The 23351-nt window shown below is 43.8% G+C and overlaps 1 protein-coding gene across 5 annotated transcripts in view; it reads left to right on the top strand.

The window, feature by feature from the left end:
- Positions 1 to 23351, top strand: part of GNG12 (G protein subunit gamma 12) — a 115325-nt gene that overhangs the window by 65240 nt on the left and 26734 nt on the right. The window contains exon 1 of one of the 5 annotated variants that reach the window (XM_019646782.1): positions 9649 to 9740. The exons of 3 other annotated variants lie outside the window; for them this stretch is intronic. The gene's annotated coding sequence lies outside the window, so the exon portion shown is untranslated. Of the gene's footprint in view, positions 1 to 9648; positions 9741 to 10252; positions 10276 to 23351 lie in introns of those variants that run through there. One more of the 5 variants, XM_019646783.1, reaches the window with a different exon arrangement.

Genomic DNA, 23351 nt, shown 5'->3' with positions numbered 1-23351 from the left:
CTGATTCATTAATGATTCCTTGATGTTCAGGTAATTGCAAGGCTGAGCAACATCAGAATGGTCTGTGAGTTCCCTCTAATTTCAGAGCATTTTCAAGCTTTCATTATTATTCACAAATTACAACACGCTGAAGTTCAGACCCTGCTGACTGGGACAGACAGGAAGAAGGGCAGGCTTTAGAAAGGGGTGCTTGGGGTAGTGCAGAATAAGGGTTCGTATCTTTAGTAAAGGGCACTGTTGCACAGACGTTTTGATGGACTTTCGTGGTGAGTACCATGGGATGGAACTGGAGAGGTTCCAGAGGCCTGACCCTTTTCTCCCTGTGCTCCCCAGCAGCTCTCCTCACCAGCTGGCATCTTTCTCAAGGTACCAGTCTCCTGCCTGTCTCTACCTGGAGCCCCCTCCAGTGATGTCTTACTGGAGCATTTCATAGCTCTTAGCACCAGCTGTCTTATTTATTTCTTTACATGAGAGCTTGGTTGGCATATAGAAGAATACTGGCACAGTAGAGACCCTCAGTGAATATTTGCTGAATGAATACAGTAATGAACAAATGAATGAATGTATTGAGTGTCATGAGAGAAACAGTGCCCTTTGTAACCATGCTCTAAGATGAAGTCTACTAACACAGCAACGCAAATCAAAGTATATCTTATAGCATGCTAGCGTAAAGGCCATGTAGCCTGAGGTGAAGTAGACACTCTTCAACTGTGGGAGTGCAAATTGACAAGAGCTTTTTAGAAAAATATGTATATTTGTATCAGCAGCCTTAAAATATCCATTCTTTTAATGTCATGAATAAATCATTAACATAGAAATTAAATGGGGGCGGCCAGTTAGCTCAGTTGGTTAGAGCTGGAGGCTCTTAACAACAAGGTTGCCAGTTCGATCCCTGCATGGGCCACTGAGCTGCACCCTCCACAACTAAATTGAAACAACTACTTGACTTGGAGCTGATGGGTCCTGGAAAAAGCACACTAAGAAAAAAAAAAAAAGAAAGAGAAGAAATTAATAAAGAAAAGCCAATAGAGAGATAGTTGATAGGAAGAGAGAGAAAGAGCTTCATTTTATAATTATAGCAAAATTCTAAAACAGCCCAAGATTCTAAAACAAGAGGATGCTTATATAAAATGAAGTCTTACCACAATCATTAAAACTCATGCCTATTCACTTTTGTGGGCTGGAATCAGATTGGGAAGAAACATCTGACAAACCTAAATTGAGGAGCAGTCCACAAAATAATTGGCCTTTACTCTAAAGAAATCAATGTTGTGAAATACAAAAAAGATTCAGAAACCATCCCTGATTAGAGGAGACTAAAGAGATATGACAATTGATCACAGTGTAGAATTTTGAATTTGCTGTAAAGGACATTATTAGGACAATTGCTTGAATAAGGTTGTAGATTAGACAATAGTAGTATTAATTGTAGTGTGGTTATGTAAAAGAACTCCTTATTTGTAAAAAATACACACTGAAATACTTACGGGTAAAATAACATCATGTTTCTCTTTTATCTCTCTGCTGGAGGGGGAGTGAAGGGATGACAGGAATTACAGTAAAATGTCGACATTTGAGGAATCCAAATTTGGTTGAAGTGTATCAGAGAATTCTTTGTATTATTCCTATAACTTTTTTCTAAGTCTAAAAAATTATGTCAAAATAAGAGTTTTAAAACATGATGCCTATGAAGAGTTTATAATCACATAGGGAAATGCCTTTGCTGAAAAGGAATAAAATATAAAATTGTATAATAGAGTGTGATTTCAGCTACTTTAAAAACTCATGGGGAAAAAGATTGGAAGGAAATATAGCAACCTATTAACTTTTGTTACATATTATCCACATTAATATATTTTATGCATTTCCCTCTAAATGGTATTTCTTGAAAAATTAGCAAGAAAACATCTCTTAAAAAAAAAAGATGACTAGCCCTCTAGGAAAGATCTGAGTGAACCTTACTTTTTGTGTCTTTATCACCATTCTAGTCGAAGGGTGTCATGTATACACACACATGTGCGCTTTTTTAAACTTTTGGTTTTCTTTAATGATATTTTGAGTGAAATCCTATGTTGAGCAGCAGTTTAAATGAGATGACCTGGCATTTCTTGCTTTACTTTCTACATCTTTGGAAGCAGCCACTTTGCAGCACAGACACCGTGTTAGGTACTCAGCGCATTAGAATAGATGAGCCACCCAGTCCATCCTCCAAAGATGTTCTCAGCCCACAGATGAGCAAACCTGTGATTACGATCCTATGCTAGGCATTATGAGAGTGTAGCGCTTCCTACGAGGGACAGGCTTGGCTTCGGGCCAGGGTGGTGGTCAGTCAGGGCGGGCATTAATCTCTAGACCTAAAAAGTCCAGCGAGAGCTTGCCATTCAGAGCATTCGAGGCTGAACATCCCACTGTATCTAGTGTATGTTCTCACTGTGGCCCACTGTATTATCATTCCAGAGAGGTGAGTCTTCACAAGGCCTGGAGAGCTTCAGGTCCTGCATGGCCTGCTTTCCCAGGTGTAGGAAGAAGTGGCCCTGTAAGCAGCATGAGGTGCTTCCTGTGGCCCTGAAGCAAGGCACCCCATGAACTCATTGCCTCCCTTTGCAGAATCACTGTGGGAGTTTGTCTGATGGTCCCCACCATGGAAAGTGGATGCTATGTAGATATCCCCAGGGAGGGCAGAATACCGAGTGATGGCAATACCATGTAGGAGACTTTGCTGATCTCTGATATGCTCAGCAGAACTGTTGTAACGTGCTTTATTCATTTGGAATCATAAATAAAACCAAGGGGTTGAGTCTGCCTGGCACTTGGCCTTGCAGGCTCTGTAGCTGTGTCTGTGGAGTCCCAAAGTTAACCCCAGAGCAGTGTTGTTGTTAAGAAGTATGCTCCCTATTTTCCTGGACAGTAACTCCTCTTTGAACCGTCATTTGCCTGCACCCATTATCCATTCCAGTTACATGAGCCTGAGGACACCAATGTATTAGTGTTTTTAAATCCACCACGTAACTAAATCAAACAGAGGCAAAATAGTCATTAAGAACCTCACTGAGTTAAGGTTGGAAGCTTCTCCATTTATCCTGGGAAATTTTCTGTCTTTACAATCACTTTAGAGCTTGATATTTTACTCAGGTACTCAGGTATTGTCTCCGTTTTAAAGATATCTCATAGGTGGTTAGGAGGATTGGATGAACTGATATAAATTCGGGACATGACATTCGCTACCAGTTATTAATAAATAAAGATGAGCACAGTACGTGAAGGGAGAGCACTAGATTCTTGGTCGGGAGACCTGGTTTCTCATTCCAGGTCTACCCCCAAAATCCTAGAAATAAAGAGAAATTGAGCTGGAAAGAAGCCTTAGAAATCTTTTAACATCTGGTCCAACAATCTCATTTTCAGAGACTTAGGAAGATATTAGAGCCCTAAATGTATTACTCGTGCTTAAATGTTCTCCCACTCATTTTTCAAGCAAGAGTAATAATTGCACCCCCCAATCATGTGACGGTGCAAGGATTACGAGTTAGTGTGCCTCAAGCTCTTGCAGCAGTGGAAGTCCTTAATTCATATTAGCTAGTGTTGTTATTGTTGATTCCCTGTCATTATCTCCTTCTCCCGTTCGACTGTGAAGGTAGAGACTTGCCCTCCTTGCTTCTTGTCATGTTCCCACCATCTGGCACGGTGACCGGCCCATAGTAGGTATGCAATCAATGTTTGTTGAATGTTTGAAGGAAGTATCTTGCTGAGGATAGAATTTAGGCAAAGTCTGAAACCCATGTCCTAACTCTAAGGTCCAGGTTTTCTACACTGTTCCACATTGGCTCCCTTCTCTCTTTGACTTTAGGCAACTTGCGTCACTTCTCTGGGCCTCAGTTTCTTCACTTTGGACTGGACATGATCTATCGGGTCCTTCCTATCTTGAGCACTTGTTTGCCACCCGCCCACCCACCTTTTCAGGAAATCCATGGTTGTGTTTGGCCACTAGGTGGCGTGATTGGCCAAATATCAGAGAAAGCCAAAAAAAAAAAATTTTGCATTGAACTGATTGCCCTACCAAGAGTAGTGTGCATGATGTGTAATTGGAAACTAGTTGCCGATGGATGAGTTGGGGGGCTCGCCTGTTGTCCCAGGATCTGTGTGCATGAACTTTGGGGCCAAGTGTAGGTTAGAGCCCTCAGCTCTGCCCACACCAGGTAGAACCTGGACGCCCTGGAACTTCCCCCGGGGCTTTGTTTCAGTGATGTCACGCATATAACATGCTCAGCGCTTGGCCAGGATGGAGGAAGAGCTCTGTAAGGTTAGCAGCTATGAGAGCTACTTCTGGTATTTGATACCCTAAAACGCTGCTTTCCTGCGCCCTGCCCAGCCAAGTGGACTGGCCTCAGACGCCTTTGCGGGAGAAGCCTTGGTACCTTGCTTCCTGTTTTACAAAGCCAGCATTGTAAATAACCCCGTAAATGGCAGAGTGGATGACGTACCAGCATCAGTTTAAGGGGAAGTCTAGGGTATTTGGAGGGCCATCAGAACCCTTGGAGGAGTCACTATGGAGCTTAATCTGCCCAAAGCAGAGTGGTTTGTGCATAACTGGGACTCAGAGCCAAGGGAGGTGATGGAGGCATAGTCCCAAAATGATCTTTGCTGAAACTGTGCAAAGGAAGGATTTCTTTGTTGCGTGGACCATCATTCAGATCTGAGTGTCTTATTTTTAAAGTAATTTGGGGAGAGTCTTCTAGGAATAACAATGAGTAGCATTTATTGCACACTTAATATGTGTAAGTTATTATGCTAAACACCATACCTACATTATTCCATTTAATCCTCACAACAACCCTGTGAGGTAGGTTTGGTTATTATGCCCATTTTATAGATGAGGAAGTTGAGGTGCGCGGAAAGATTATAATAACAACAGCCAACGAATACTTATTAAAAGTCGGGCATTATCCTAAGATCTTTAAGTGCTATTCTCACAACAACGCTGTAATATAGACACTATTATTACCTTCATTTTACAGGTGAGGAAACTGAGGCACAGAAAGGTTATGTAACTTAGTCAAGGTCACACAGGGAGTGAGTGGAACAGTCAGAACACAAACCCTGACCCACCTGTTCCAAAGTTCTTTTTTTAACCATTGTACAATGCTACCTCCCCAGTACTTTGTATGTATGCAGTAGGTGCTTGATAAGTGTTTATTGAGCTAAATAGCTCTCAGACTATAATTAGCCAACACAGAGTCCCTAAGGAAGACCTATACAGGTCATCATACTTCTCCTACCCTAAACCACACCTCCCCCGGCCCACATTTGGTATTATGGGATACATAAGCTATTCCACGTGCTGATTTTTTGCTGGTAATAATAGTCTTCCATTGGAATAGTCAGAGAAAGGCTGTCAACATGACAAATGTTTTCAAGAAATACTTCCACAGGGAGCATCTCAGCTCATTTTGTTTGTTTCACATTTTTCTGGTGCACCTTTCTTGGGTTGGTTTGTTCTGATATAGTGGTGTCCGGCCCATCTCTCCAGCCTCTAAAAGCCAGGGCCGGAGGGCTGCCAGGGTGTCGAGCCGGCCCTTGGGTGTTGCACCATCAGCATGCGCTGAGACATGCACAGGGCACCCGCCCAGCCTAGGGTGGGCACGCTCCCCAGTCCTGACACCAGGCCAGGGCCAGAGGGTGTGAAGAGCGAAGGGCACCTGCTGCCCGCTAGTGACCTGGTCGCTACTACCAGACAATAATTTTTGGTCATCATGATGCCAATGAAGTCTGAGGAAGGGAAGAAGGACCCAGGCCACATTAATCATTCTCCAGGTATAATAACTCAGTCCCAGGGGGTTGGTTGCTTGTTTTTTTCATGCGTCACTGCAATAGGAAACCCCAACAAAGTTAGACTAAAACCTTTCCGTCAGACATGTGATTCTGAGCACTGAGACTTATTGTAACCCTCTGTGCATTGCTGCGTTTTCTCTTGAAGTGCACTGAGCCATCCTGAATCTTCTTGGAAACGTCTCAGCATCTCTGGGGAGGGGGGGGGTGTGAACTAGAGCCCCCGGGTTCAGCCTTCTCAAGAAAAGCAGTGCTTTCCCATCTGAATGTAAGCTTTTTTTTCCCCACTGTGACTGAAATTACGTATTTCAAAGGAGAGAGAGGGAGACTTTGGGCCTATTGAAGGGGGAGGTGATAGTCAACAGAGCAACGTCCCCAAGTAGGCAGCAAGGCATGAGGTAGAGAACACAGGGGAAAAGGCTCCCACCTGTCATTGCTCTTTTAGCCCTACTTGTCACCTTCTGGCCATGTCGGTCCTGTGCTCACCTTCCCAGGACGCAGCTGGAAGTGGGTTGGTGTTTGCTTTGCATTAAGAGAGCGAGTGGACACTTAAGAGACATAGGAGAGGTGTACATGACAGGCCAAAGGAGACTCCGGGCGCACGTGAATGTTTTTCTCCCTCTCATCTAGATCAGTGCTTCCTACTTGTTTTCTCATAATGGCACACTTAGAAAAGTCATACCTTAGTATGGAGGACGCTGCCCATGGCCTGAGGCTCTGGGCAGCCTCTTCTTGCCTGGCCACCTCAGCTGGGACACACCCGAACCTCAGCCAGGGGAACCAGTTGAATAGCTCTGGCCCACAGAACCATGGACCTCAAAGTGCAGATTACCTGTAGTCGGCTTTCAAGGACGCTTGCTTTACCAATGCCTTTTGCTGCCCACAGTTGGAAATTCAAAGTAGGTGTTGATTTGAGAGATTTTAAGGTTCATATTCTTAACGGGACTTGTGAAAACACTGAGGGTTCAGGAGGGTCGAGCTGAGTCAAGAGCAATCAGTGGCAGTGTTGGGACCAGAACTGCTCCCGTGCTCGTGTAACTGTGGGACAGGGAAGAATGAGGACTTCATATCACACATGTGCATGTCTGTACACACACACGCACACATGCACACACAAACACACACACCCCAGGGTCAACAGAGCGACTCTGCTTCTTTTAAAGGATCAGCTTTTCTTTTTTTTTTTAAGATTTTTATTGGGGAATTGGGGAGATGGGAACAGTGCTGGGGAATTGGGGGAAGGGAAACAGACAAGTTGCTGTCGTTTTGTTCTTCAGTCTAGTTGTGGAGGACGTTGCTTCACTGGCCCACGTTGGCACCATCATTGCACTCTTCCCGGGCGAGGCAGATCAGTCGCTGGCTTCTGGATGCCTGCTCACTGCGGCTGCTGGCTGCTCACACTAGCTGCTGGCTACACACGGTAGCCCATGGCAACCCACTGCAGCAGGAGCTGCAGCCTATGCCATCACCGGCAACTCACAGCAGCCCAGCTCCAGGTTGAGCTGTTGTTCAGCATCTTAGCTGTAGAGGGCAGTGTCACTGACCCTCATATGTGGGATCCGAACCGGGGCCCTCTGGCATCCAAGCCAGTTCTTATCCATCGCGTCACTCGGCCGGCCCAGGATCAGCTTTTCATATTCCCTCTAACAACGTGTTTTACAACCAAATAGAAATTTTAAACCACTGCACTGTACCATGTTGCCTCCAACTCGAACCTATTCCCCATCCCGGACCTAGAAGGTAGGCGGCTGACATCCAGAACTATCACCCTTTGAGCAACAGCCACAGCACCGTAAGCTCTTAGAGACCCATGCCTAACATCATTTGTCATCAACCTGTTTCTTGCCTGAGAGGCTCCTGATGTTCTGCAGTGAATGACTGCAGCAGCCTCCCCACTGGCTTCCCTGACTACAGCTTGCCTCTGCCACCCCGCAGAATGCAGCCAGAATGGGCTTGTTATAAACTACAAGCCTGACCATGCTACTCCTTTTTCTTCTTTCTTCGTCCCCCTCTGATTAGCTAACTTCCCCTCTGCATTTGGGTGCAGGATAGATGTTCTGAGAGGCATTCCTAACACACCAAGTGGAGCCTGGGCACCCCTACTGCACCCTCTACCTTACTTCTTGTAACACCGATCACACTATTTTGAAATTGTCTATTTTTCCCCCCACTCGCCAGACGCTAAGCCTCTTGAGGACAGTTGGTCTGTCTTATCTGGTTCTAGCCCCAGGGCCTGGTACGAACAAGATGGACATCTAGTGCACGTTCACCAGCTGCTCATGCTGCTCAAACTGTAGTTTTTGCCTCATTCTAGCTCTACTCGGTGTTCTTTTTTAAAGCCTTCACATCTTTGTGGTATCGAGGCTCTCATACTAACAAACAAAACCTTACCACTTGTGATGTCCCAGGATCAGGATATATTTAGCACAATTTGTTGATAATTACTGTTCATCATTATGACCCTAGGCCACCGTAAAAGTCTTAAGTGCCCTTGACTCCTCAGAAGCAAATTAAATTATTCATTTAGCAAACACTTTGAGTATTCACTTTGCACAAAGCATGTGATTGGTACAAGGTATAAAAGGATGGATAACATAAGTTTGGCCTCCCAGAGTTGGCCATAGAGCTTTTTATATTCTGTCCATGTTTCTTCCTATGTTGAACATTTTTTTTTTTAGCTGAGCAATCCTGCCACCTGTTGGCAGCTCAGCAGCAGCTCAGCTCGGGCCGGGAATCGAACCAGTGACCCTGTTGCTCAGAACTCGCACTCTTAAGCGAGCTCTTAACCAACTGAGCCACTCGGCCGGTCCCTTATATTGAACATTTTAAAAGCACAAACAAGAACAAACAAACAGACAAAAATATTAAGCCCCTAAAGAAGGCGAGACCCTTTTTAAAGGTAGTGGGGCCTCACAATATGAGGCCAGGGGACAGTGTTGGCTCTTCACTCAAGCACAGGAATGGGATAAACCACCCTTCCTTTGAGAGATTCAAGGACGTATCATATGCCCTCAGAAAAGCCCATAATCTAACAGAAGAAACAAGGTTTATTTATATACCTAAGTACCTCTAAGATAAAATAGAAAGTGAAAAATGCCCCAGGAAACTATATCTGTTTGTACTATAAGCTGTCATGGTGTTGCAGTAATCCAGTGGGGAGCAGCGCATAGTCCCAACTAGGATGGTGGTAGTGGGGATAAAAATATACTAATTTAAAAATATATTGTGGAGGCAGAGGGAGCAGGACTAGGAGATAGAAGAGGTAGTGCAGTGGGAGGGAGAGGGGAGGCCAGGGTGACTCCGGAGTGTCTGCCTTGGGCAGCTGCCCGGGTGGTGATGCCACTCCCTGAGCTGGAGACCACAGCAGTAGGCGGAGGTTTGTGGTGGGGACGGGAATGATGAGTTCAGGTATGATTGGAGCTCAATGTGTGGGAGGCGGGTGGGGTCAGCACCGTGCCGGAGAGGGAATCAGGAGGCAGAACACGCAGGGCCCTGTGTGTTCCTCCGAAGAATTTTGCAGAGACAATGGAAGGAGAAATGGAGGCAAAAAAAAAAAAAAAATGGCATGAGCAACGTTAGAAAGGTCACAACTCTGCAGGCCCAGGCATGGGCAGGGGACAACAGGTTCTCAGATGTGACAGTAAAATGGGCTGCATAGAGTGGACGAGAGGAAAGCGTGGGGCCGCCCAAAAGGGATGAGGATATGTAGAGTGACAACACAGGCCCTGTTCATGGCAGCGTCACAAAGGAGACGTGATAACCTGCTTTGAACTTGGCAGAGTGCTTAAATACACTGTCACACTTCACGGGCACCACCTGACCTGCCAGGACAGGCCTTCTCCCATGAACAAGCACAGTGAAGCTACCCAAGGGGATCGCGGCAGTTCTGGAAGCAGCTCCCTGCTCTTGTGACTCAGGCCAGTGCTCTTTTACTTCAGATTCCTTCCAAGAATCTTGATTCACCACTGCCCCCAGCACTTTACTGTGTGCTAGGATTATAGAACTGAGTAGAACACAGTGCACTGTGCAGTGTGGGAGGCAGGGAAAGCCAAAAAAAATAAAGAGAGAGAGAGAGAGAGAGAGAGAGAGAGAGAGAGAGAAGAAATAGCAGTGAGGTGTGAAGGCAGAAACAGCATGAGCGACCATGGCTCTTTCAGTGCTCAGAGGATGAGGTGGGGGCCAAGAGCGGACTAGTGCAAGCCATGGGGGCTGCCTGGCCCGCCTGCCCTGTTCCAATTTCTCTGAGCCAGCATACCTTGCTTTATGATGTAAATAACCTCCCATAGTAGCAGCTGTTTTATATCATCCGTTCATTGTAGAGCATGAATTGAAGCCCTGAGAGTATTTTAAAACAGTTAAAAAAAGGAAGAAAAAAAATGGAAAAATGCATTTGATGTATTTACTGAATACCCACTATGTTTTCAGTGGTACTCCAGGTGCTGGTGTTCAAAGGTGAGTAAGACATGGGGTCTTGCGTTAATGGAGTTGAGTAGGGAAGACAGTTGCATGGACTTGCCCCTGTAGGACAATGAGGTCAGTGCAGTGGTGGCATTGCAGGAGGCCAGAGGGAGGCCGCTAACTCAGCCACGGAGCCACCAGGGAAAGGTGGTGGGAACTGTAACACAGACCAGGTTCCCGCTAGCCTTCCCTCCTTTGGGATCTTTGTAAGGACACGAAGACATGTTTTGGCACTCAGTGTCTGACAGTGCCTGGCACATAGTAAACATGCGATGGATGATAGCTCTTGTGATTTGCAGCTCAGATTAGCAGAGGGATTAGCTGAGAATCGAGAGAATGTTGCTAAAGTAAGTAATGATACCCTAGCCAACTGTCAGCTGCATAAACGTAAGAATTTAAAGTGTACAAAATCAATTAGAACAGGAATAAGCTAATCGTTTTCAACATATGTGCTACCTAGTGGATTGGAGCCAGGTGTTGAAAAGAGGTATTAATTAACTCATGTCTGGGTTCAACAAGAAAGAGCATTGTGATCCATTAGTGATGTCTGCTGTGGGTGCAGGAGGCGGGGCGTGCAGCACACATGACACACATCTGCCATCCTAAAATTAGAATAGTCCGAATAACTGGGATCTGACTACACAACACCTATTAACCTCACCCCTGCACACTTGGCGTTTTTCAGTGACAAACAGCAATGCTCTGTTCATGTGTGACATTTTTGAAATAAACAGTCATACTTTCAAAGGTGTCCGTTGGACTCCAGGTACATTCAGACCAGTCTCCTATACTAGCTATAGCTAGACAGCTGTCCTCTTGTCACTAATCAGAGCTGGAAGCCCAGCAACATCCAGAAACACCAAAGAAAGATGAACACGGTAATGAATTGCTATGTGGATTAAATTCTATCCAGTGGTAGGAGAGAGTGCAGGCATATATGTTAGATTTTCTCTAAGAGCTGATATAAGAAAAGGGCAGCTAACGAGAATATCCAGTTATTCGGGGCTTCCCATTAAAGGGTCAGCCCAATCAATCAAAGACGAGCCATACTGAGTTCCTACCAGGCACAGTGGGGTGGAGAAGAGACTGCAGCTCCTTGTGTCTTAGTAATAATTCTTGCCGAAAGACAGACGTGATACGAATGCCCTGGTACTTGTCACGCTTCATGGTCATTAACCTGACATCTCTGTCGTGCTGCGTTAAATGCTGATTTGGGTTAGGAAGGCAGCTGGGAACTCCAAAAGATGGGGAGAGGCACATTTAGTGCATGAGTATAGCGTGTTAGGTTTGGGAGAGCTTCCTGCTTGCTTGTTGTTTTGGTTTGGCACTTCTAGAGTATCCACAGGAAAATCATTGAGATTTATCTTTTTGGAATGCCGTTGCATGGGAACAAGGGCCAAGGTATGGCTTTTTCGGTTACCTAAGTAGCAAGGTCACTATTAGAGGGAGCAGTACAATGGCAGGCATTTGGGTGCGTATATTTTGTACGAATGGTCCCAAACACAGTAACTCTGACCTTCTGGAAAGCCCCATCCTAGACAGTGGACGTCCTGGAGCTGCCAACACCCCAGGCTGTGAAGGAAACTGGGCACTGAAGCCTGGACTGTCTCAGCACGGGCCAGGCAGCTGATGGCGTTTGTCCTGCTCTCTGACATGGAAAGCTTTCTTCTACATGTACGGTGTTACTCCCAGAGCAGGCCATTAAACATTCTCCCTACAGCCCAGTGAGAAAGTGTCTTACAGACTTTGCCTTACTTTTGAGCAACTATAGCTCTTACTTTAAAAGCTAATGTCATTTAAAAAAAAAAAAGTTAATGTCATTTATTTAGTGAGTAAAAAATATTTTAATAGCCCCAAATAAATAAATTTATGTAATATATTAATATGTATGTATTATATGTTATATATGATATATGTAGATATATGTACACACATTTATGCATGATGATGAATTAGTGCTGAGAATTCTGCAGATCACTGGTGATTGCTTTATATCATTAACCCCCAACTTATAAATTCGCAGGGATATATGTGTGTGTGTGGTTATATATATATATATATATATAACCACACACACACATATATAACAAAAGTACAAATGGCCAGTCCTGGAGGCTATGGTTTTTTTTCCCTACAAATCTGTTTTTGGAAATAGGCAGAATATAAATGGATATATGGTAGTGAGTGTGTGTGTGTGTGTGTGTGTGTGTGTGTGGAAAGTTCAAGGTGACCCAATAATAAGTGTAGTTCAAAACTGTTGAAAAAAATATTTGAATACAAAGGAAAAAACAAAAGTACACGCATCTTTTTTTTTAATGACGAGCAAAAATAATTCCTTCTTAATGCTATTTTTTAAATACCTAATGTGTCGATCATTACCTACATAAAGTGTCATAAAAATCTGAAAATACATCCAATATGAGGTGGGGGGAATGTCTGTGCAAGTCACTGATGCTGTAACTAAACTGAATCATTAAATTGAAAGAACGCATTCTGCACACGAACTGCTGTCTGATGTGAGTCTGAGACAAGTGATAGGACTCAGTAAGAAGATACGTAAATGTGGATATTTCTGAGAAATGAGCGGGCCTGGAAACCTAACCCCCAGTTATAACACGGTTTCTATGGGAAAATATGCTCCTTAAGCACCTTCTTTGAAACCAACTTTTGAAACCCTGCCGATGTATAAGCCGGGGGGGTTAATGATATAAAGCGATCACCTACTGGTCTGTAAAATTCTCAGCTCTAATCCATCATCAAGCATTTATTGAGTAACTGCTGGGTGGATTACGCTGTGATAAGCATAGCAGGGCGAAACAAAAGAAAGAAAGGAGCGTTTCTGCCCTCAAGAAGCTTGTACCTCGCTGGAGAGAGAAAGCGGGCGTGCACAGCGACCTGACAGCCTTCACAGTGCCTGGGCCTACCCAGGAGGGTCGTGCAGGCAGCACTGTGGAGGGACCAGAGGCCAGTGTGGTTAATCAGGGAAGTGTGGGGTTCCACCGGCACAGCATGTTCACCAGTCATTTGTGATCCCCGGGGACACACCAAAGACTCTTTTCTCCTTCTTCCTGGAGAGCCTTGCACAAGCGTGAAGGGATGGCTGCCTCGAATGTCACATGATCCTGGAGTGCTGAGCAATTTGAAACCACAAATGGCATGTGGCATTACCTTATTAGGAAAGGCTCGGCTTTTTTCTTTCTTCTTCTTTTTTTTAGAGGAAGATTGGTCTTGGCAGGCTGGGCAGTGGTGTACCTCCCACCCCAAAGTTCCAGCTCTGAAGCACGCCCTGGTGAATCAGAGCCTTTCTGAGATTTGGAGCCTGACTTTGTGTGTTTTGTGTCATTTTCTGGGAGAGTCTACAAATGGGACAGTGACTCAGTACCAGCAGGCAGGGTCCTTGCTTTATTTGTGAGGAGAAGCTGTTGGCTTTTTCATTTCTCTCAAGCCTTGAGGTCACCAAAAGGGAGAACAGACATCAGGAGTGGGGCAAATTGGCAGTAAATTCCTGAGTCTGGGTCTGAGTGGCACCCCCCTAGAAAGGCTGACAGCCTGCAGAGAGGAGGGTGTGGCTGAGGCTAGTTGGCCAGGTAAGGCATTCAGCTCACCTGCTGTGTCCTCATTGGAAACGCCTAAAAATAGGCCCTTTGCTTGTTCTGCACGTTGCTTCTGAGAAGTGCTTCCCAGGGGCTGTGATCAGCACATAATGGCACCCGAGCCTTCCACATACATGGTGCTACTTTCTTAACTTTTAGAAGCACTGAGTTCTTGTTGCTCTTTACGCAGTGGGGGAAGTAGGGTGACATTCCTACCCAAAGGGTTTCCATGAAAATAATAATAAAATAATAACAACAACAACAATTATAAAGCTAACATTTGTCAAGTGTTTACTCTGTTTTAGAAACTGGAAGCACTTCAAATGCCCTGTCTCATTTAGTTCTCCTTACAGCCCTGGAGGGGTTTTTACATTACTATCTCCATTTTGCAGATGAGAAAACTGAGGCTTTAGGGAGGTTCAGTAACCTATCCACTGCTAGTAAATGATGACAAAGCCAGGATGCAAACCCAGAGCTGTCCACTTCCACATTTAATTTCCGGACTATTCTTTCTCTCAGATACCTTTTTATTTACAGCCTCTTACAGATCTTCTACGTTATTCTCCTGCATGATTTGGGAAGGAGGGGAGCTCTTTTTTTACCCCCCAGGGGTGTGAGAAGGAGAGGCCTTGGAAAAATCAGTCAGAGATGAATTTATTTTTAAGAAGAAGGGCTTGAGAGGAAGTGTTGAGTTGGCTGGCAGAAAGGGAGAGGCTATTCTGGACTTCGCATGTGTTTCTGAAGAATGCATGGAAATGAGTGGGAGAAACAGAAAGTAAACCAGGACAGGGCAGGATCCAATGGAAGGAAACGTGATCGTTAGGAAAGAAAGGGGCAGTCCTGCCTTTAAAAGCACTGTGTTAATGATTAGCTCTCTGCAAATGTTTCAGGTCTCACAGCTCTCAGTGGTATGCAGAACTCCCTTGTTTGGAGGAGTTTTGCTGTCCAAAAAACAAAACCATGACATTTAATTCTGAGTTTCTACAAGGACTGGATGAAATCACTACTGGAAAATCAAGACTGGCAGCTCATGTTAATTATTTCAGGAACTCTTAAGAGGGCGCAAATAAAACACCTGCCATCCCAAGGAGAGACACTGCAGTCCTTCCTCCACCTTTTCTTCTTGCTGCCCAGAGACCCCTGATCTGCTTCCTGTCCCCTTTTTGCTACCTAGATTGAGGATCCCAATCGCCTGTGTTTCTCTGAAGGAAAAAAAAAAATGCATAAAGGAGGTTTTTGTAACACTAACTGCATCTTCCCAGAAGCCTATGGTATCCTTGCTGGGCTTCTCCGACCTTCCTATGGGATTGATCTTTGATTAGTAGCCTGCCTCCTAGCACTTTAGTTTCTCTTCCACCAGCATCTGAAAAGCCAGGATTTCTTTGATGGTCTTCAACCAAACTCTTAAATACAGGACTTACCCTCTTCAAAAAAACAAAACAAAAAAACATTTTGCAAGCAGAAGAATCCTTTAAAAAGTGAATGGTAGTCTACTTTGCAGGTTCTCTCCCCTTTTTTTTTCTCCCTAAAAGGAAGGCTTTTTATTCCTGCCCTCCCTCTCTCCACCCCTCTCCCCCCTCCCCCATGCAGACTAACAGCCTCTGGTTTTAATATAGCAAGTTCTGTAATTATTTGTCCTTTGCAGATTAGGATACTGAAACATTTCAGCCACTCTCTAAGGGCTCTCGCTTTGCCCCAATGAATAGAACTATGCTCCACCATTCTTCCCCCGTGGCCAGCAGCCTCAAGTCTCACAATATCTCAGCCTTGGCACAGGAAGCCAACATTGTTTGCATAGCGTACATTCCTGGACAATTGAACTATCCAATTTAACCTTCAGAGCATCCCCATCGGTTTGTGGGTGTTTGTTCCGGGACAGGGGGAGAGATGGTGGCTTTCATGGTTCACACATGGTGCTACCCACACACACATACACACAGAATTCCAAATCTTTATACTCGAGAGATTAGCTGAAAATTGTATTGCTAAAATTCACAAGTGAAATCAAATATTTAAGGCACGTCAGTCTTTTTGTCCAGAAGCAGATAGCTTCTTATAACACTTCCCACTCACCCCACTCCCATTATATGAAAGTCTTTTAAAAATAGCCCCATTTCATGTGAAACTGATCTTCATTAATGAAGATGATATAAGAGCCCATCTTCCTTGAAATACATTCTGATTATGATTGGTGCCTAATGAAGAAGACTTTAAAATTCTTATCCCAAAGACCAAGTCTTGGACGAATTTTTATGTGTTTAAAGCTGCCTGTTAGGAATTATTTGCAGTTTTGTGTGCGTGAAGGTTGGTTCCAGAAATGACATCAGGGAAGGTATGAGTATGTTGAAACTTACCAGTTTTTCTTCCATTTATTTTGAGTGAATTATAGCCCCTGCCCTGCCCCCCCCCAAAAAAAACTTTTTAAATATGTTATTTGCTTGAGGGATATCTAGCTGCCTTTTGCTTTCAAACTAGAATTTAAGCCTTCTACATTAATATCACCTGCCTTCTTTTTGGCTCCTTTCACTTTTTCCCATATTCTAAGAAAATAAATGTTTGAGAACCTTGAAATCAAAATAAAATTGCAACCTTCCTGAATTACTTACCGGTACTCACTTGGGTTTAAGCATGATTTTTTTGTACACAATTTAAAAATCAAAACACCAGCTGGTGGATGTAAGCCAAACCCCCTATTTTTAGAACAGTAATAAAAAAAAAGTGCAGACTTAATTTTAGGCGACACAGACGAACAGTAACAGGGGAGGCTCCTGGGCATTTCTCCATCCCTCAGTAAAGCGCTGGTGTGACCACCTCCTAACCTGGGTGGCTGCCTCCCTCCGGATGCCTTCCCCAGCACAGGCCACTTCCGAGCCTCTGACGAATTGGTTACTGAGAAAAAAGGATGTTTCAGGCTTAATTTTAAAAAGAAAAGAAAAGCAACACACACACACACACACACACACACAATCACACAATGTGTAGTTCCTTTTAGTTCTTGTAAATTTGAGTGCTCATTGAGTTTGGGGGCAAAGTGGGAACTTTTTAAAATTAAGAATGGAGAAACGTTTCCTTCTGTATTCTTATGGGAGTCTGCTTAATTATGCCTTTGTCAGCAGGTAGTTTATAGGGGAGTCAATTTAAAAAAAAAAAAAAAGGAGAAGGCTCTGGCCTTTAATTATCTCAGTTGGTATTCAGCTTTAGAAAGTCTGTGTACCTGCCGAGTATGTTAATTTAACCACTTTATAGTATCTTAGCCATTCCCCACCCAATCCACCTCCCCAAAGAAAAGAATTCACTGGAGTCAGATGATACAGAAGAGCTTTATACCTGCTGTATCTTTCTTTCGTCTGTTTCTCAGTACTTTTGGGCTTTCATTAAAATCTTCAAGTCAGTATTTTTTTTTTTGGTCCTCATGCAACTACAAAGTCATTTGTTCATTGATTCGTGTATTCCTACTTCTCACAAATTCAATCAGTAAATATTTCTTAAGTGCTTACTTTTTACCAAGTACAGGGATATAGACAGAGATGTCCTTTAGAGACCCTTATATGAGTGGGTCTGTTTCTGGACTCTATTTTATTTAACCTAGGGGGACAGACAGATGAGTAAATAAGGGGGGTTATTCCAGACTGTGCTAAATGATAGAATCATCAGGTCCACATAAACACGTTAGCATGCCTGTGTTCCAATAAAACTTTATTGACAAAAGTTGACAGCAGACTAGCTTTGGCCCACAGGCTGTAATTTGCAGACCTCTGCTCTAGGTGAGTGAGGAAGAAATATGGGAGATTTCATTATATTTGTTCATTTGTTATATTCTTAATTGTTTTTATTGTTCACACAACAATAGCAAAAGAGCATTTGTAGTCCTATTTAGCAAGTTAATGTTATCTTTCTATGTTCTGACCACTCTTTGTTGATTTGCACATATATATTTTTGGAGTAGCATGGGTAAAAACGTTTTACTGTTAATATCTTAAACATTTTTATATAGCAATACAATCTTCAGAAACTATACCTTCAGTGGTATAGAATGTTTCATCTAGCTAACATGCCATAATTTATCCATTTCTATGTTTTGTGAATTTTTCTTTTCTTTTTTTATTTTTAACATTTTAATAAGTAATACCACAGTGCATATCTCTATGGACATGCCTTTTACTTTGGATTATTTCCTTAGGATAAATTCCCTGGGTTAAGATTATTGGTTCAAAAGATATGAACATTTTTATGCCTTTGAAAAGGATTGAAAAGTGACTTTAAAAGAGTTGTAACTGCTTATTGGCCCACAGCAGTTCCACATGGCACCTGCCTGTTTAATATCTCCACTTGGAGATCTAAAACCTACCCCAAACTTAACATGGTAAGTGGCTATTAGAAGCCAGAGCTCCAGGAATAGGTTAAAGCTAGAGATGAACAGAGGGAGGGTTCAGGATGGTGGGAAAGACTTGTGTAGACTGAAGCCTTGTGGGGACAGTGACTGTGTCTGTTTTATTCACCTCTCTACACCCACCACAGCCATTCGGTATGTGTCTGATGAGTAAATTAATCTGTGGCTCTTAAACTGTTGCAACGATGAATGTGGTTTAGTGCAAAACAAAGTCACTAACTGAAAAATTGGTTTATTATTCCAAACAAAAAATAGAAACCTGGTGTTCAGTTTCTTAAGAAATAATTGGCGTATGATAAAAATCAGAGTTTGCCACCGAAAGGAAGCCTTGAGGTCATTTAATACAAAACTTCAAAATTTATGGACAGAGGATGGATGGTAAGGGAAGTAAACAGTTTATTGCCAAGGGTGAGAGAATGTTTATAGGGGCCACACATTGACAGTAACCTGAATAAATAATGCTTGAACATCAGTGTGCTACTCTTCAAGTATATGAAGATGTTGCAGTTAATAAAATAAAAGAGAACAATGTTTCTATTAATGCTTTGCCATTATGTAGTCTCGGAACAATAGGTTCCAAAAGAACAGCTGTCTTTGGAGGGGAAAGAGCTTAGTGAGTCTTTTGTACATTCAGAGGAGCCTTCAAACAGAAATGGGTGGGAAACCCAAATCTAATCTGAGCCCTTTGTTTTACTGATGCAGAAAGGGAAGAGGAGGGGGACTAAGTGACTTGCGTAATTACGAAGCTAATTCAGGACTGGGCCTAGACAGACCCTAGGTCTCCTTAACCTGGGCTGGAAGCTCATTCCATCACTCATATACCTGTTCTGCTTCTCAGCACCAGCGTTCTTCAGACCAATAAATGATGCATTGCCTTAGAACAGAAACCATTCATATTTGGCCATGGAATTAGTTGAGTGATTTATTTTGCTAATGATTGATTATGAGAATTATAATTTGACTTTGCTTTAGCTAACTTCAGAATCCGCATCCAGTTCCCTAAGCACATTCCGTTTGGCAGTGGGAAAACATGAGTATCCCAAGAAGGATCCGTGAACGTAGTTTTTAATTTTCAGTAGGTAATTTTCCAAGTAATTTTCATGTCAAAAATTAAGACTTGATTTTAGTCGCAAACGTCATTTGAAAGAACTTTAGAAGGGGGGAACACATCTGAATATCCACGGTTCTCAGTTCAAATCCTGACTCCACAGCTCTAGTACCTGTACAGACCTTGGCTAGGCTAACGCATTCCTCCAAGCCTCAGTGTATGCATCTGCAAAATGGGGCGGGGGGCGCTTTGTTGTTGCGGACATTAGAAAGCATACACACATTTGATGCCTGCACATGGGAGACTCTGGGGGAGAAGAGATGACATCCTGTCATCTTACACATGAGAAAACTGGGGCCAATTAGAAGTGACCCAAAGAAACCATTCTGAGGTTAGCCTGGAGTCCAGTCCCCTAGGTTTTAATTACCCGCCAACTCAGTCCCCATCTCCTGATGTTCCTGGCTCCTGTTTTCCCCAGGCTGTGTGCTTGCCAAGGAAATTGGCTGTCCATCCCACATGGAAGGTTTCCCTGGCAGAGAAGGTAGTCTGTGAAAAGCCCCTACCCCTCGGGCAGGCATCAAGAGTCAGCTTGTGGGCTGCCTGAGTGAGTTCCACTGAGAGGCTGCCCCAGTATCTCCATTACTCACACAGCACAGCTTGCCGGTGGCCCAAGCACAAGGTTCATTTACATAGTTGCACAACAGGAAGCTGGTCGAGTGTTCAGAGCCACTGTGGCCCACTGAGAGCAAATTGCTTTAGGTGCTCTGGGTCCTGGCGCCGTGGGCTATGCACTCACTTCCAGTTTTGCATCAGGGAGTAGCAGCTTTCTGCAGTGTGGTGGTGGGTGTGGGGTTTTGGTGGGCTTTTTGGGAGGGCAGCGGGGTTTTTCATTTTTTTATCAACTGTCATGTTTGGCAGGCCTGACCGGAAAGGGGAGGTGGTTTGCTGAGTCAGGCAGGGAGGGGGGTGCCTTTTGTGGAGTCAGAGTTCCTGCACAGTTCTCCCACAGTGGCTGCAAGTGAAATGGCAGATTCATGAGTCACTCCAGAAGATGGGAACAGGAAGACGTCCTGTTAATGCCAAGCCATTTCAGTTCACTTATGAGAATTTACCCCCATAAAACGTCACCATGCGTCTCTCTCTTTTCCCTGAGTGCAGCCCGTCTAGCTCCTGGCTTTGTCCCTTGTGAAGGAAGTCTCAGCTTGGTTTAGTGCTCAGGAAATTGGCTGGTGCCCTGGGTCCGCTTCTGTTACTCTATCAGAGAACCTTCTTAGCCAAAGAAACTTTCTGTGCGCGCTGTTTTTTAAAAATATTTTCCCTTGTTTCTTCTTCCCTTGGAATGTTAATGTACTCCATGGTGTTTTAGAATTTTCTTTTGTGTAATAATTTTTCATGTTTGTTTTTTTTTACAGGAACTGTCATTAGCAAAGATCACTCCAGAGTGTTATATATCTGCAGGGATTTTCAGCTTTTTTCATGAATTCTCATACTTCTTTTGTTCTTCATAAATTATCCAGTATTCTTGATAATCATTATAATATCTCCCATTTATTGAATACTTAGAGCCAGGCACCATTGTAAGAACTTTATATATGCATTTAATTCTCACAGCAGCTTCATAACATGTAAGGACTCTTCTTATTCCCATTTTGCAGATGAGGAGACTGAGGCTCAGGTTAAGCAATTTCCAAAGTCACAAAGTTAAATGGCAAGAGCCAGAACTTAAGACCCATTCCTAACAATTCCCTTTGCCCGCGTTCACTCAAAGTGTGGCCAGAGGAACATTGTTCTCATGAGCTATTCCTAGGAAAACATATCTGTGTTCAAATAATTGGAGAAAATGCAACAAACCATATATATGCCTCTTGCAGATCATAAATACATCTTGCTGTAGAAAGACCTTGAAAAACCTTGCATGAAAGAAGCATGCATGTCTTTGTTTGAACTAAGGATTTTTAAAATATATGCCATGGAAACATTTTTAGGTGTATACCTATTAAGTAGTAATGCATTTTGAGAAGCACCTCACTAGCATAAGTAGGCATAGAGCCTGGTGATTAAGTGTGTGGGCTTTGGAGCCAAAGCACCCAGATTCAAATCATCTACCTACCACTACTTAGGTAAATTATTTCGCTTCCTTTGCCTCGCTTTCCCCAGCTGTAAGATGGGGAAATATAGCACTCTCTCACAGTCTTCTGACTGTGAGGACTAAATTAGTCCATGTGTCCAAAGGACCTAGAAGAGTATTGTGCACATAGAGAAGTACTCGGATCAAAACATTTGCCACCTGAGGGGCCTGGTCACAACCAAAATGCCGTTTCACGGTGTTCAGAAAGCACATTGCAGATGAAGCACGCCCTCCCTCTGACTCAAGGGCTCTTTCCTTTGCTGCTTTCTCTTGCTGCTCTGGATTCTCTCTGCCTCTCACCATCTGGTTGGTCCAGATAGCAGCTCAGACCCAGGCTCGGATCTCTGCCCTTGTGTCAGGATTAGCATGCACTCCTCTGAGGAAAGGGGCTAGCTATCAGGGTTAGCCATACGCTTGTGGGTGGCCCAAGCAGAATCTGCAGAGAGAATGTGCTGGTGAAAAAGGAACTTAAGTTCCCTGTCTTTAAACAATGCAGCTGTCCCTGCAAACCATTGGCCCTTAGAGTTCCAGAAGGGGAAACTATTGCAAAGCATTGCACTTTCACTGAACTTGCCACTCCCCCTGTCACTTGCCACTAACCAGAAGGACTTCTCCAAGGGGAGTGGGTGCTGGGTGAGGGAGGCTTGCAATTCTGCAGGCTCAGCTTCTAGGTACTGGTCTCTCCACACCCAGCCGACCTGAGCCACCTCTTAGAAAGTCCTGCAACAGGCAGATATCACTTGTGGGGTCTTGTTCTTCTCCTCCCTGCATGGTCTGAGGTTGGTCATGCAGTGACTCCCAGAATGAGTAGGGAGGAGTGCTATTGCAGAAATTTACTAATTTTTAAAATTAATCCTATTTATGTTGCCCTTTCTGTTTTCTCTATAAATTTTAAATGTCTCAAGATGAGAAATTAACATTAGAAAAATGCACCAACCCTCTGTTTGAGCAAGCCTGGCTGCTCATGATTTATTTATTATTGGGTGGGGAAAAAATGAAATTTGTGGAACTACATATAAATATCCCATTTGTTTAAAAAACCCACATACATGTGCATGTTTTTTGAAGACCAGAAAAAAGGGTGGAAGGAAAGGGGCTGTAGTTACCCCTTTGGCGTAAAGTCAGAAGGAAAGAGTTTTAACTTTTTATTCTATTCACATGCATATAGTTTGAACTTTTCAACATATTCCTATTATTATTTTTTTAAAAATAAGAAACAGCTAACACCCTGAGCTTAAAATAGGGCTAGACTAAATAGTAGTGGCCAGTAATGGGTGTTGTCGGACTAGGCTGGGAGGCTTTGCAGTGAGAAGGAAGGAAACTCAGGCCAGACCAGAAAATGGACCAATTCCTGTCACAGCGCAGTGCACACTCAACTCGGCTGTGCAGCGTGTGGCTTTGGAGCCTGTGCAGTTGCAAAGGGCGCTGCTAAGTTTCGCTTTTCTTTCCCAGGACTTCCCTCGGGGAAGCCACCCAAGCTGCTCAGATCCTCCAGGGTTCAGTTCTGCCTGTATTGCCCTTGGCCATGATACAGCACTTTAATCACCCAGGCCCTGACCAAATGGAGGGGCCCACCCCAAGCTCAAATACAAGTAAAAAGCATCTGCCAGAAGGGCAGTTGTTGTCACTGGTTCACCTCTGTGGAGCCCTTGCTCCCGTGAAAGTTACTCCTCCAAACCCTGGAGACCCCCTCCCCCATACCCTCAGGGTGGAAGAGATCAGAATATGAGATGGAGCAGGGAGAGCCTTATCTGAAAGTCAGAAACTGGGGTTCTTCCCAGTTCTCAGGGAGCCTTGGGCAAGGCATCAAATTTCCTTTTGCCTCCGTTTTCTCATACACTAGATGTACAAAGCAATTTAATTATAGGGTGCTTGTGAGGAGTGATAATAGAAGTGGAAGAGCTTCAAAAG

The sequence above is a fragment of the Hipposideros armiger genome, unplaced genomic scaffold (assembly GCF_001890085.2).
Source record: "Hipposideros armiger isolate ML-2016 unplaced genomic scaffold, ASM189008v1 scaffold_106, whole genome shotgun sequence".
Taxonomy (NCBI): Eukaryota; Metazoa; Chordata; class Mammalia; order Chiroptera; family Hipposideridae; genus Hipposideros; species Hipposideros armiger.
This window is presented reverse-complemented; position numbering and strand designations above follow the sequence as displayed.